Source organism: Nyctereutes procyonoides, unplaced genomic scaffold (assembly GCF_905146905.1).
Source record: "Nyctereutes procyonoides isolate TBG_1078 unplaced genomic scaffold, NYPRO_anot_genome, whole genome shotgun sequence".
NCBI classification, from domain to species: domain Eukaryota; kingdom Metazoa; phylum Chordata; class Mammalia; order Carnivora; family Canidae; genus Nyctereutes; species Nyctereutes procyonoides.
This window is the reverse complement of record NW_026575131.1, coordinates 36,040,846-36,053,126: the sequence shown is the minus strand read 5'-3', so window position 1 is coordinate 36,053,126 and position 12,281 is coordinate 36,040,846. Positions and strand designations below refer to the sequence as shown.

The window sequence follows — 12,281 nt, the reverse complement described above, 5'->3', positions numbered from 1 at the left end:
GATGTTTCTCCCCCACCTCCATCCTGTGCTGTAATTACCTTCTGTTGACCCCAGATTTGAGACAGGTCTGTTATACCTAGGGCCTTGATTGGTGGCACCTGGGCCACGAGCGAGGTGGCTTTGTTCCTGCTTGAGAAGAAGGGGCTGGAGGCATGAGTTCTGAGCAGGAACTCGGAGCAAAAGGGTACAAGAATCTGTGCCCTTGAACTCTCAGGGAGGCCTTTGCACCTGTCACCAGCAATGGAACAATAACGTAGGTTGTCTTAGTTGGCTATTAAAACGAAGGGTGACTGTTCCAGAAGGCTGAGGAATTAACATAAAGAAATTCATATAAGCCTTCAGACAAGTTGCTTATTATGTAGGTTTTTAGGAAGGTCTCCCGGACTCCAAAGTACTTGAAAACAAAACAAAATAAAATGCAACATATGCACAAGTGTCTGGAGAGTACCCGGTGCCAATTTCTCTGAGAAGCCAAAGCTATTGGTGATTTCTGCCACAATAGAGAGATGAGCTTTGATGACTCAAAAATGTGTGTACATCAGCCTTGAACATGGTTTCCAAATGCTTTTCTAGTCCCAGAGGGACCAATTTGGCATTCAGGGCATACATACAACATTTTCTATGTGCCACCTCAAGCTTTGGCATCATAATCAATGGAGGGGAACTTAATGATGAATTAGAACATCCCCTTTGGGGATAAATTACCTGTCTTTTAAAGCACAGACTAGAAAGTCCTCCTTGTTTTGCCAGTTGGTTGTGTAAAAGCCACCAGCCTTGCCCAGATTTGAGCCAGTCTAAAGGGAATGGATATTTGTTTAAGAGGCAAGAGTGTCTTTCTTGTTTTTTCACCTTAGTAATTTACCTGGATGACTTCCTCCTCCTGCTTGGCACTGTAAGGAATTGTTAAGTACATTACATGACCAAATGGGAAGAAAGAAGAGGGAAGAATATGGGAAGTTGAGAGAAACCTCATGAATCCATGACCTTTAAGTGAGAAACAGAAAAATGGGAAAAACAGGAACAACATTTAGTTTCAAGGGTGGAAGGAAAGAAGAAAAAAGTGAGATTATCATGCATGAGGATTTATGACAATAGTGTAGAAATAGATGTTGTTTTACTAGAACCTACTATTTTTCACACTGAGCTAGCAAGTCTACCACATGTGGCAAGCTTGTTCCCTGTTCTCACAGAGCTTACCCTTTTGGCTCTACACCATTGGGGTAGGTTCCTGTGGCAAAAGTCATATCCACTGCTAGGCTAGGACCTCTCCAACCACACCTGTTGCTTCCCTATCTTTCCCCTTCATTTATTCTGGAATCTTCCTAGTTCTTCCATCCTGCTAGGCTGTATCTCCATCACCTAGACTGCTCTTTGCCTGGCTATCTCCTTTTCAACTCACCTGAGACTCTCCCTTCCCTGGGGAAGCTTCCCTGATCCCAGATTGGGTTTGATTCCCATATTTCCTTGTATTGTTTAATTCATAATTAGTAACTATGGGCCTCAGGTCTGTCTTCCCCACTGCTCTGTGTGGATCCATGAAGTCTGGTACAGAGTCTGTTTTTTTCTTTAGCACATTGCCCTGGGCTTGGCTTATAATAGAGATTTGATAACCATGGGAAAGCAAAAAGTTTATTCCTTTTTTAAAAAAGATTATTTATTTATTTGAGAGAGAGAGAGAAAACAAGCAGGGGGAGTAGCAGAAGGAGAGGGAGAGGGAGAAGCACTCTCTGCTGTGCAGGGAGCCCAACACGGGGCTTGATCCCAGGACCCTGGGATCCTGACCTCAGCAGAAGGCAGGCTCTTCACCAACTGAGCAACCCAGGTGCCCCCAAAAGTTTATTAGCCATATCCTAGGAGTTACAAGTCTTAATTGAATTTCATTTTTAACCCTAGATTATCAGTCCTTTTTTTCCCTGCTTCAATGACATTTAGGTATTTCTTTATTAGTATATCTAGTTTTACCCACATCATTCAGGCTAATGAAGGAGAAATGCAGCTAAAGAAATAAGCAAATTTTCTTCTGGCATAATAAGCAAGTCTTAAGAGAATGGAAAATTTTCTTCAAGGGGAAAACTGAAGAAGTGGTGAAGATGTTGCTCTAAATCTCAGACTTGGACAGACACTCCATTTTAAACCCTGTAGTATTAATCTATGATTATGGCTTTTCTCATTTCTCACATTTGAGAAGAAAATACACATTGTCATTGTGACTTTAGATTACAATGCTTTATGAGGGCTTTAAGCCCAAGTACACCAAAAAAGAGAAAAATCTGCACCAGAAAATGTAAGCAAGGAAATAGGCTTTCATGATGCTAAACTTTCTGGGGTGTTGACATCAGTATGGGCACATGATTTCTATGTAAAGTGCCGGGTGGCACCTTGATTTACTAGCCTGAGGGAAAATTAACCAGTGCCATAGTCTCTACCATAGAGAATCAACAGAATGAAATACAGCCTTCTTTCACATGGCCTTCCAGAAACTGCAACTGCCTGCAAATGGCCTACAAAGGGTGAGTGGTTAACCCAGGCACTGACAGGAAATAAGAGTGACTCTTTAAATCAAGCAGTAGCTAAAATTGCTGATAAACCAGTGAGAATCTCATGGGGCAAGAGGAGAGGTTTTGAAGACCCACAGACCAGGATTCCAGACCTAGCTGTCTAGCTTACAACAGAGGGGACCCTGGGCAAGTCACTCTTCCCCTGGGCTTCACTTTCCTCTCTGCAAAATGGGTTTAGTAATACCTCCAGGCACAAATTTACTATGTAGAACACCCAGGGGGACCTGGCCCCAGTAAATGCTCCCAGGGAAACTGGTATGCCTCTTTGTTCCCTCAGCTCCCAGGTGTTGAGGGCCACAGGTCCCTAGCCTGGAGGCATATGCAGTGAGTCACCAAAAAAGTCCAAGTTGAGCCTTCCAGTTGAGTCTCAATTTTAAAGAGAGTCAGCAGGGTTAGAAAACTGTTTTCTTCCACTTTCCAGGTTTGGTTTATTGGGAGCAGAGCCCTCAAAGGATTCCTAGGGCCATTAGGAAGTTCAAATACTGTCTTGAGAACAATGCAAAGGCTTCTGTGGGTCAATTTTTCCTCCAACTAAATGCACTTAAGAGAGCATTGAGGGCAGGCATAAAGGAGACTACAATGAGACAAACATTGAAAGCAAAAGGGGGGCAAGTCATGCATCAGGCTGACCAGCCATTACTTTAAACAACAAAAACATTTTTAAGTCAGATAGATCACTAGCTCTCTGTCCGCTGGTGCCTGGCAGCTCAGAGGGGAAGCGTGTTTCTATGGCCCAGGAGTCAGGGTGTCCATGCCCGTGGCTGCAAGTCCACAGGGGTCGCAGGAGCCCCAGGTGTACGGTTGGGGATGACCCTATACTGCCTCCAGATGCTCCCTTGGGTAGACCCTGGAGGCTGGGCGCTCAGCTTGCTCTCTGGCATCAGCAACCTACCACTAATTGGCTTGCTGTTTTCTTTATTTCTTTACTAATGGCTTTTTTCCCCCATGCCCTCTAGGACAGGACACCGCCCAGCATTCTCCACTGCTCCCACCTGGGTCCCAAGACATGGTTCCTGAACCCTGACATCCTGTCCAGAGAAATGCCAAAGCGTTCAAACACATGGCCAGGCAGCCACCAGGTAAGCCCGCTGCAGGCCTGGCAGGTCCAGAGATGGGAGATGCTGAGCACCCTTGAGGGCAGCAGTGAGTCCCCCAAACCTACCCTCCACCCCACCCCACCCTGCCACCCTGGCCCACCCCTGCCCCTCATCCTGGGTCCCTGGTTCCCTGCAACAGGGTGTGTGTGTGTGTGTGTGTGTGTGTGTGTGTGTGTGAACTCTCTAGCAGTTCTAAGTCACTTGGAAGTAGTACCCCTGTTTTTATTAAATGAGGAAAGCAGAACAGTTAACATTCCATACGGTGCAGAGAAAAGGGCAGCAAGGCGACTGCAGCCAGCCTTGGACTATTCATGTGTTCTCTGACTGATTGAACACATTCTCCTTGAGCACCTTCTGTGCGCCAGGCTCCAATGTGACTTGCATGTGTCTCACGCAGCCCTCCTCATACACATCCCGTGTGCGTGCATCACCCTCTGGAGTCAGAATGAAGAGGCAAGGGCTCAGGAACTAACTCCTGGTTTCCCCAGCGACCATTCCTCAGACATTTACCTTGGGAAATTTTCTTCCCTCACTCCCAGCAGGTTTGCTCAGGGGTGACCTCATTCCCCTTCCGATGATTCCATTGACCCAAGTCTATTAATACATCCCGTGAGTTTTGGAGCAGGGAAGAAGTGTGACTGGCATGGGCCAAGGAGCGCCAGGACCAAGGCAATGGCCCTTCTGTTGGAGGAGAGAAGTTTTCTTTGGCCCACCTGGGAGAGGGGATGAGATATTGTGTTTAGGGGCTGAGGGAGGTGAGGAGAAAACTAGCCCAGGGTGACAGACTCACAGTTTAATAATTTATTTAAAGCTTTTCACTATTTTAAAATGGAAAGAAATTTTATATCCTTATCATAAACAATAAAAATAAATGACTATATTAAGGATAAAACCATATAGTTAATTCTAATTTGGTCTTGCTGTTAACTACAGTTGTTCAGCCTAAGGCTCCTTTTTTCCTTCCTTCCTTCCTTCCTTCCTTCCTTCCTTTCTTCCTTCCTTTCTTTCTTTCTTTCTTTCTTTCTTTCTTTCTTATTTTATTTCTTCATTTGAGAGAGAGAGAGAGTGCTAATAGGGACAGGAGCAGAGGGAGAGGGACAAGCAGACTCCCCACTGAACACCGCCTGACTTGGGGCTCAATCCCATAACCCTGACATTATGACCTGAGATGAAATCAAGAGTTGGTGGCTTCAGCAACTAAGCCACTCAGGTGCCCCTTATTGTCTCTTTCTGAAAATCAGATTCTAACAAGTTATTAGAGATATGTCAAAGGCTATGCCCAAATGAGGCTTGTTCTTGGAATATGAAGGACTAAAAGATAATCCACTTAGTGACACATCCATCTTCCACCAAAATCTTCTCAAAGGTCACCCTTGGTATGGGTCCCACACCAGAGGCAAAGTACCTGTACTTGGTAGAGATGATATACATTAAGAGATACATTAGGGGCACCTGTGGCTTAGTTGGTTAAACGTCTGCCTTCAGCTTGGGTCATGACATGGAAAATTCTAGAAAGATCATTTTATGAAAGGTCTATTGCTGATAGGATTTCCCTATCTCTGGCCATTTGGAATGGCCACCCAAGACCACACCCTACAGCTTATAAAATTAAAAAAAAAAAACAAAAACCTTTTTTTTCATTTATTGTGTATTGAATGTCTACTAGATGCAAGGCAGAGCTATAGCCCTATTGTTAATGTTCTTTCTAAGTAAGTAGTTTTACCCCTTAGTCATAGATTCTTTTTCTGTATGTTATTAATAATAGACTAGCAGCCTATGCTAAACATAGGTTACCACAACTCTAACTCCCCATCCTCTAGTAAAATCTAGTAGGCCTATTGGACTGGTGAGAGATGGATACAATTTTATGGTAGAAGAGACAAAGAGGTGGCACTTTCTTCATGTATCTCTCATGACCTCCACTATGGCCTCCTTCCCCACCAGCTCCTGGTACTGACTGCCTAGACAATTGACTGGTTAGCATATATTTTAGCATGGAGGCCATATCATCTGAAATAATTCTGTGTTATCTGCTAGATAGGGTCAAGGCATTTCAATACAAATCAAGACATTTCAATATGAATGTGTCCCTGGGAGAGATGCTCTGCCATGAATGAATTTATTGGTTAGCATGTTAGTCATATATTGCTGTGTAACAAATCACCCCGAAATTAGTGGCTAAAAAAACGTTTATCATGTCATAGTTTCTGCAAATCAGAAATCTGAGCACAGCTCAGATCTAGTCAAGGACTCTAGTCAAGGGGTTGGCTGAGGCTGTGGTCATCTCAGGGTCCCACGGCAGGAGTACCCACTTCTCAAACTCACTCACCTAGTGGGGAAGAACTCAGTTTCCTGTGGACTATGGGACTGAGTCTCATTTCTTTACTGGCTTTTGGGTGGAGGATACCCTTAGTTCCTTGCATTTAGATCTTTCCATAGAGTAGCTCAAAACAGCTTGCTTTATCAGAGCAAGTGAGAGACAAGACAAGAGAAGTATCAAGAAGATGGAAGTTATGGTCTTTTGTGAGTCTCAGAAGTGACATTCCATTTCTCTTGCCACATTCTGTGCCTTAGAAGCAAGTCCTGAGGTCCAGCTTATATCCAAGGGGAGGGGATTATGGAAGAGTAAGAATACCAGAAGGCAGAGATCACTGGAGACAACATAAGAAGGCTGCCTATCACATTTAGTTCATTTGTTCCATCTAGAGCTCTCCGGACACTGGGCATTCTTTTCAACTCATAACTTGAACTAGTTTATCTCAATAACTCAGGTCTAAACTTCGTGTTCCACGGGAAATTTTTAAGGATTAGAAATTTGGATTAGAATTATCACTACTCTCCTATTTTATAAATTCTCACCCTATTTGAGGAAAATCTCATTAATTTTTATTTCCACGTATATAAAAATACTCTTCCTTATTGAAAACAAAAAATGTGGGAAGCCTGGGTGGCTCAGCAGTTGAGCGCCTGCCTTCAGCCCAGGGTGTGATCTCGGAGGCCCAGAATTGAGTCCCACATTGGGCTCCCTGCATGGAGCCTGCTTCTCCCTCTGCCTGTGTCTCTGCCTCTCTCTGTGTGTCTCTCATGAATAAATAAATAAAATCTTCAAAAACAAAACAAAACAAAACAAAAAATGTTTCTCTGATTCACTCTGTGAAGCTAAGACATTTACTGAAGGAATAAAAAACACAACTCCATACATGAAAACTGAATAAGAGAGAAATCTGTTTAAATAAATAAGATGGTGTTGGTTGATTCACCTAACTAAATTATGGTTATTTCATTAACTCTTCAATTGAATTCCAAGTCCCCATTCTATTTGCTGAGGTAAATTTGTTTAACATGAAGCCTTGACATTCTTTAAAATAATTATGCTTCTAAATGAAAGTTTAATTTTTAATCATTTGCTTTGCTAAAATAGAAGCAAATGAGAGGATAATACGACAATTTAAAGGATTTGCAATAGATCCCCTAGAGCTGGAAGAGACATGAATTTTTCCTGAATGCTGCTGACTAGCGGAGGAATTTTAAATATGGTACTAGAACTACTTCCTCCCAATGTTTGCTTCTTTGATGGGAATAAAACCGGAAGGAATAGAAACCAACAGGGATGAGGCAGGGCAATGCCCTCTGATGAATCACTGATCTTAATGGGGACTGCCATCTCCCATCCAGAAGCCCTCTCCTTATAAATTCAGGTACCACAGTGCTGGTCCCAGGACTAAAAAGAGCCCATTCCCAGCAAAACAGAATGAAAACAAATTTTACCTTAGAATGGAAGAAGTAGATGTTACTATGTATTTGCAAACAGTGAAATCTATACGACAGGAGACACAGGTTAGTTCATTTCAACTTTTGACTAAAAGGCATGATTTTTGGTTTGTTTGCTTTTTAAATCACTTTCCAGTGTTCGAATGCATCATCTGCCCAATTCAGGCTAGGAATGTGAATTTTTATAAGAGTTGTTTTTAAGCAGAATTACCAAGTGGTCAATGAAAAACAAAGCTTCTCTTAATTAATAACTCTAGATGATGGGTCTCCTTAAGGAGGATTGACTCCCTCTTCACTGTCATACAGTCTTGCAGATAATCACATTTTTTCTCTCTCTCCAGAAATTGTGAATCATATGGATTCTCTTTACTTCCTCACATTCCTGATTGCATTACATGGCAGAGGATAGGATTTTCAATACGACACATGCTTATTTCCTTTAAGTAAAAGGAAAAAAGTCATAGAGGGTAAATGTACTTGTGATTCTGTTTTGTTTGAGAGTTTCGAGGGATTGAGCTCAGGGGTGAGGGGGTCATTTTGCAATGGCCCTGACTTGTAATTTGTGTTTTGTTTGTTTGATTAATTGTCTCTGGTCCTTTTAAAACCAGTGAGGGTGCAGTGACATTCATGGTAGTCAGAGTCTTTTGGAGTTCATATATGGATTTTTTTAAAAGCTTACTATCATTATTTATTGCACAAAAAACCTTACAGTACTGTTAATATAAATCACAATGAAAAAAATTCATTCATCATCCTACTCAAATTTTTTTCATTTTTCAAGTTCCCTCCCAAATCTTGGTTATGCACAGTATTTTTCACATAGTTGCAATAGAAGGATAGGTACAGTTTTGCATTTTACTTTTAAACATAAGGTATCGGGCAGCCCCATTGGCGCAGCAGTTTAGCGCCGCCTGCAGCCTAGGGCCTGATCCTAGAGACCTAGGATGGAGTCCCACGTCAGGCTCCTGCATGGAGCCTGCTTCTCCATCCTCCAGTGTCTCTGCCTCTCTCTCTCTCTCTCTCTTTGTCTATCATAAATAAATAAATAAATCTTAAAAAAATAAAATAAAATAAACATAAGGTATCATACACATTTTTCAGTACTTCATTTTGCTCTTCATGATTAAAATTCTAATATCTGGATAGTATTCCTTTGAATGGTGAGACCATAATAGAACTAATCATTTTTCAACTATGAATATTTAGATGAAATATATCTCAGTATATAAATATTGTTACACAGTATATTTTTATTGCATAATTTAGAAAAGTTCTTTTGGATTATTTCCTTGGTATAAAGTCCCCAAAGTCAAAGGATATGAATATTTTTATCCTTTTTAGAATAGTGCAATTTTGTATCCTTAATGATTTGTATTCATTTGCACTGCAATTTTTGACCATATCAGTTTTACTAGTTAGCATTGGGAATTCTCATTTAAATTTTTTTCTTCTTGAATGGCTGAAAAGTGGGTGCCTTTTGATGTCATCATATCATTCTTTGTCAATAGACTAATGGATATTATTTCCAAGTCTTTACTCTTGCTCTCTGAGGAAAGAATGTGATGACAGTTTTCTCAATTCTTAACTCATCATTTCTTAAACTAATAATTGGAACACAACCCAGACAAATACTATTTAGATATATTAGCATAATTTAATTTCTCACATCTCTGTACTTTTAGCTGGAACATGAGAAGGAGGCCATAGCTGGGACTAAAGGGGGTTCAGTGTTGCTCTTACCTCAAATAATCACTTGGTGCACTGTCATTTCCCTGTGTCTTTGCTTGCATTCTCCATTTGCCTGGAAAGTTCTTTCCTTCTGTCTCCATTTTAATGATTGTGGCAGGTGGAATGCGAAAAATGGGTCCCAAGATTCCAGTGCTCTAATCCCCAGAACCTATTGATATGATGAATTATCACTCCCATGGCTATGCTTTGTCATATGGCAATTAGCTTTCATAGGTTTATCTAGGTGCATCTGAGCTAATCACATGAGCCCTTTGAAAAGCAGACTTTCCTGGTAGCAGAAGGGGAAGTCATGGATTTGAAACATGAGGGGAATTTGAACAAAACAAGGCTGGCTTGAAGATGGAGAAGGCCACATGCCAAGGAATATGGACAGCTTTTGGGAGCTGAAAGTAATCCCAGTTGACATCCAACAAAGAAACGGGGACCTCAGACCTACTACTGCAAGGATCTGCATTTGACTAACAACCTAGAGTGTGGAAGCAGATTCTTCTCTAGAACTTCTGGATAAGAGCCCAGCTTGCCCAATCTCACCTTGATTTCAGTGAGACCTTTGTGAAATCCTAAAGGGAAAACCGAGTTGAACTCATCTAAGACTTCTAATCTACCAACCTGTGAGATAAATGTGGGTGTTGCTTTAAGCTGCTGAGTTGTGGTAATTTGTTACAGTGATAATAGAAAATGAATCCAGTGACATAGAAAGAGGGTTGTCAAATAGAGTAGAAATGACCTTTAACCAACTTACTGGGCTTGATAGATACCATGTGTAAGAATTGCTTACTAAAGTCCTACGCAGGCAGCCGCACATTTCTGCTGCTGGCAACCCGAAAATATTCCTGTCCTCTTCTACTGCTGTTGGGTGAGTCATTTGCTCCCAAATCTCCCGACAGGTAATTGTACTGGTTATTATATGTACACGTTGGTATGTGTTTATTGTCAACGGGATGTAAGAGTAAACATGTAAGAGGGTCCATCCTTCTACCAAGATAAAATTGATTGACTTGTAATGACTAGATAAATGGTAAGTCCCTAAAAAATGCTATGGAATTAGGTGGGTGAGATCACTGGAAGACCAGAAAAGAACTGGAAAGTTCTAGAAGGTTTCTCTAAATTCTTTGTCCCTGGTAAAGAGTTTAAAACTAGAAATTGTCCCTAATGCTTTGGGAGGATGGCTTATACAAGAATGCTGGTGTAGCACTCCGTCAGCGATGTCACACCCAAAGGAATACACCAGAAGAATGGCGAATGAAGGCACATGACTTTAAATTAAAATAAAGATTTTAGGCATTGGTTTTTATTATATTTGATGATTCCTCCCTTTGATTGTTTTTGTTGTTGTTTTGGTTTTTTGTGGATTTTTTTTTTTTTTTTTAAGTAGTAGAGCCCAGTGAAGTGCCTGATCTCATGACCCTGAGGTCAAGACCAGAGCTGAGATCAAGAGTCAGGTGCTTGACTGACTGAGCCCCCCAGGGTGCACTGATTTTTTTTTCTTTTTTCCTGATGGACTAGCTAGTACTTCTGATTATGTCATATAAGAGAGTCTCTATTGTAATATTAGGTGTGTATGTGCACACACACACATACATACATGGTAAGTTAAGCAGGTTGCAGGTCAAGTCATGAAGTATGATCACTTCACGTTTTTTGTATGGTGTGTGTGTGTGTGTGTGTGTGTGTGTGTGTGTGAGAAATTCATATTCCTGGAAAAAAATGGTACTACCAGTGATAGTTATACTTGAGTTATAGAATTATGGGGACTTTGCTTATGTACATTTTTTTTAATGCAAACATATTTCCTTTGAAATAGGGCAATAAAAGAAAATCATGATAATGTGGTAGTAACTCCTCATTATCCTTCAAAGTCAGGGTCCCAAAAAATCTCCTCCCTCAAGTTTTTCTGGATCTACATGAAGCTCATTTTTTTTATGCTTCTATAGATCCTTGCTTGTGCTTTTGGTTTCACGCTTAATAGGTTCTGATATTTAACATGGCCAATTGTACCTTTCTCCTCTCATTTGAGAGCAGGGACCATGATTTATGAATATCGTTTTTCCATAATACCAAGCACAGTTCCCACCATCGAGGAGGTACTCATCAATGAGCGAGCGTTCTGGTGTAGTCACAAATACATGAGAAAGTTAAAAACAAAAACAAAAGGACTTTCTAGTGTCTGCTGGTAAGCAGTTTTAAAATCATGCTCTAGCCCGTGTGATCCAGATCGTGTGTTTTAGCATCTTACATAATCGAAAAGCAAAGACCACGCACCCAGGCCTTGAGCAGAGCCCAGAAAAGGCAAAATGAGAACAGCTTTGTGAAAAACAAAGGTACACTTGGCACCAGGTGTTCAGGCACCATGCCAGATGTTTGCCAGACTCTGGAAGAATCTACGTGTGGGATGTTCCCTTGACATTCCCCTCCTGTTCTACATCTAGGCTACCTGGCGTGCAAGCCCCCTGGGTGTGTAGGAGAGCAATTATGAAGCATTTTCAAGTTTGCTTCTCCTGCGAGAAGACCGGGCTGTGTCCTGATTTTGTTAGTGTGATTGCTGAAAATGGAGTGGTCTATTAACAAGCAGTGGTCACCGCCGCCTGACGGATCTGCTTCTTGCAACATTAGTGTCATGGTGATGGATTAGCAGAATCTCCAAAGTGGAAAGGCATGTTTCTACAGATATTTTGTATAGACATAAATTCACTTGCTAACATTACTCATTTTCCTTTTTATTTTTTATTTCTTATCCTTTAACATGTGCCATGCATCTTTCAGCACACGTGTCGCCCTCACTGGAGGGCTCTGATAAGTGACTGTGGGAGCTGGAGGAAACTCGGTGTTGCCTTGTATGCCCACCCGTGTTTACAGAGTTTTCCCTCTTCTTCTGAGCTGCTAGCGGGAGGGGAGGAGAAGAGGAAAATCCCTTAAGGCAGAACCGAACAACCTCATTGAGCTAGGAAAGCTCTGGGAGGGATCTCTTTTTACTAGAATGACAAGTCTGTTTAGAGATTTGCCTCTGTCATGGAGGGTTCAAGGAAAGGAAGATGCCGGAGTCGAATGGTCAGAGCACAGAGACTTTTTAGGGCAATGAAAATGCTGTCTGTGATATAATAATGGA

General features: G+C 41.5%; 1 long non-coding RNA gene across 1 annotated transcript in view; it reads left to right on the top strand.

Moving 5' to 3' along the window:
• The window catches only part of LOC129522082 (uncharacterized), a 50,672-nt gene extending 38,753 nt beyond the window's left edge, over window positions 1–11,919 (top strand). The window contains exons 2-3 of the long non-coding RNA XR_008666889.1: window positions 3,515–3,637; window positions 11,605–11,919. This is a non-coding gene — a long non-coding RNA (uncharacterized LOC129522082). The remainder of the gene's footprint in view (window positions 1–3,514; window positions 3,638–11,604) is intronic.
• The last annotated feature ends 362 nt before the right edge of the window (window positions 11,920–12,281 follow it).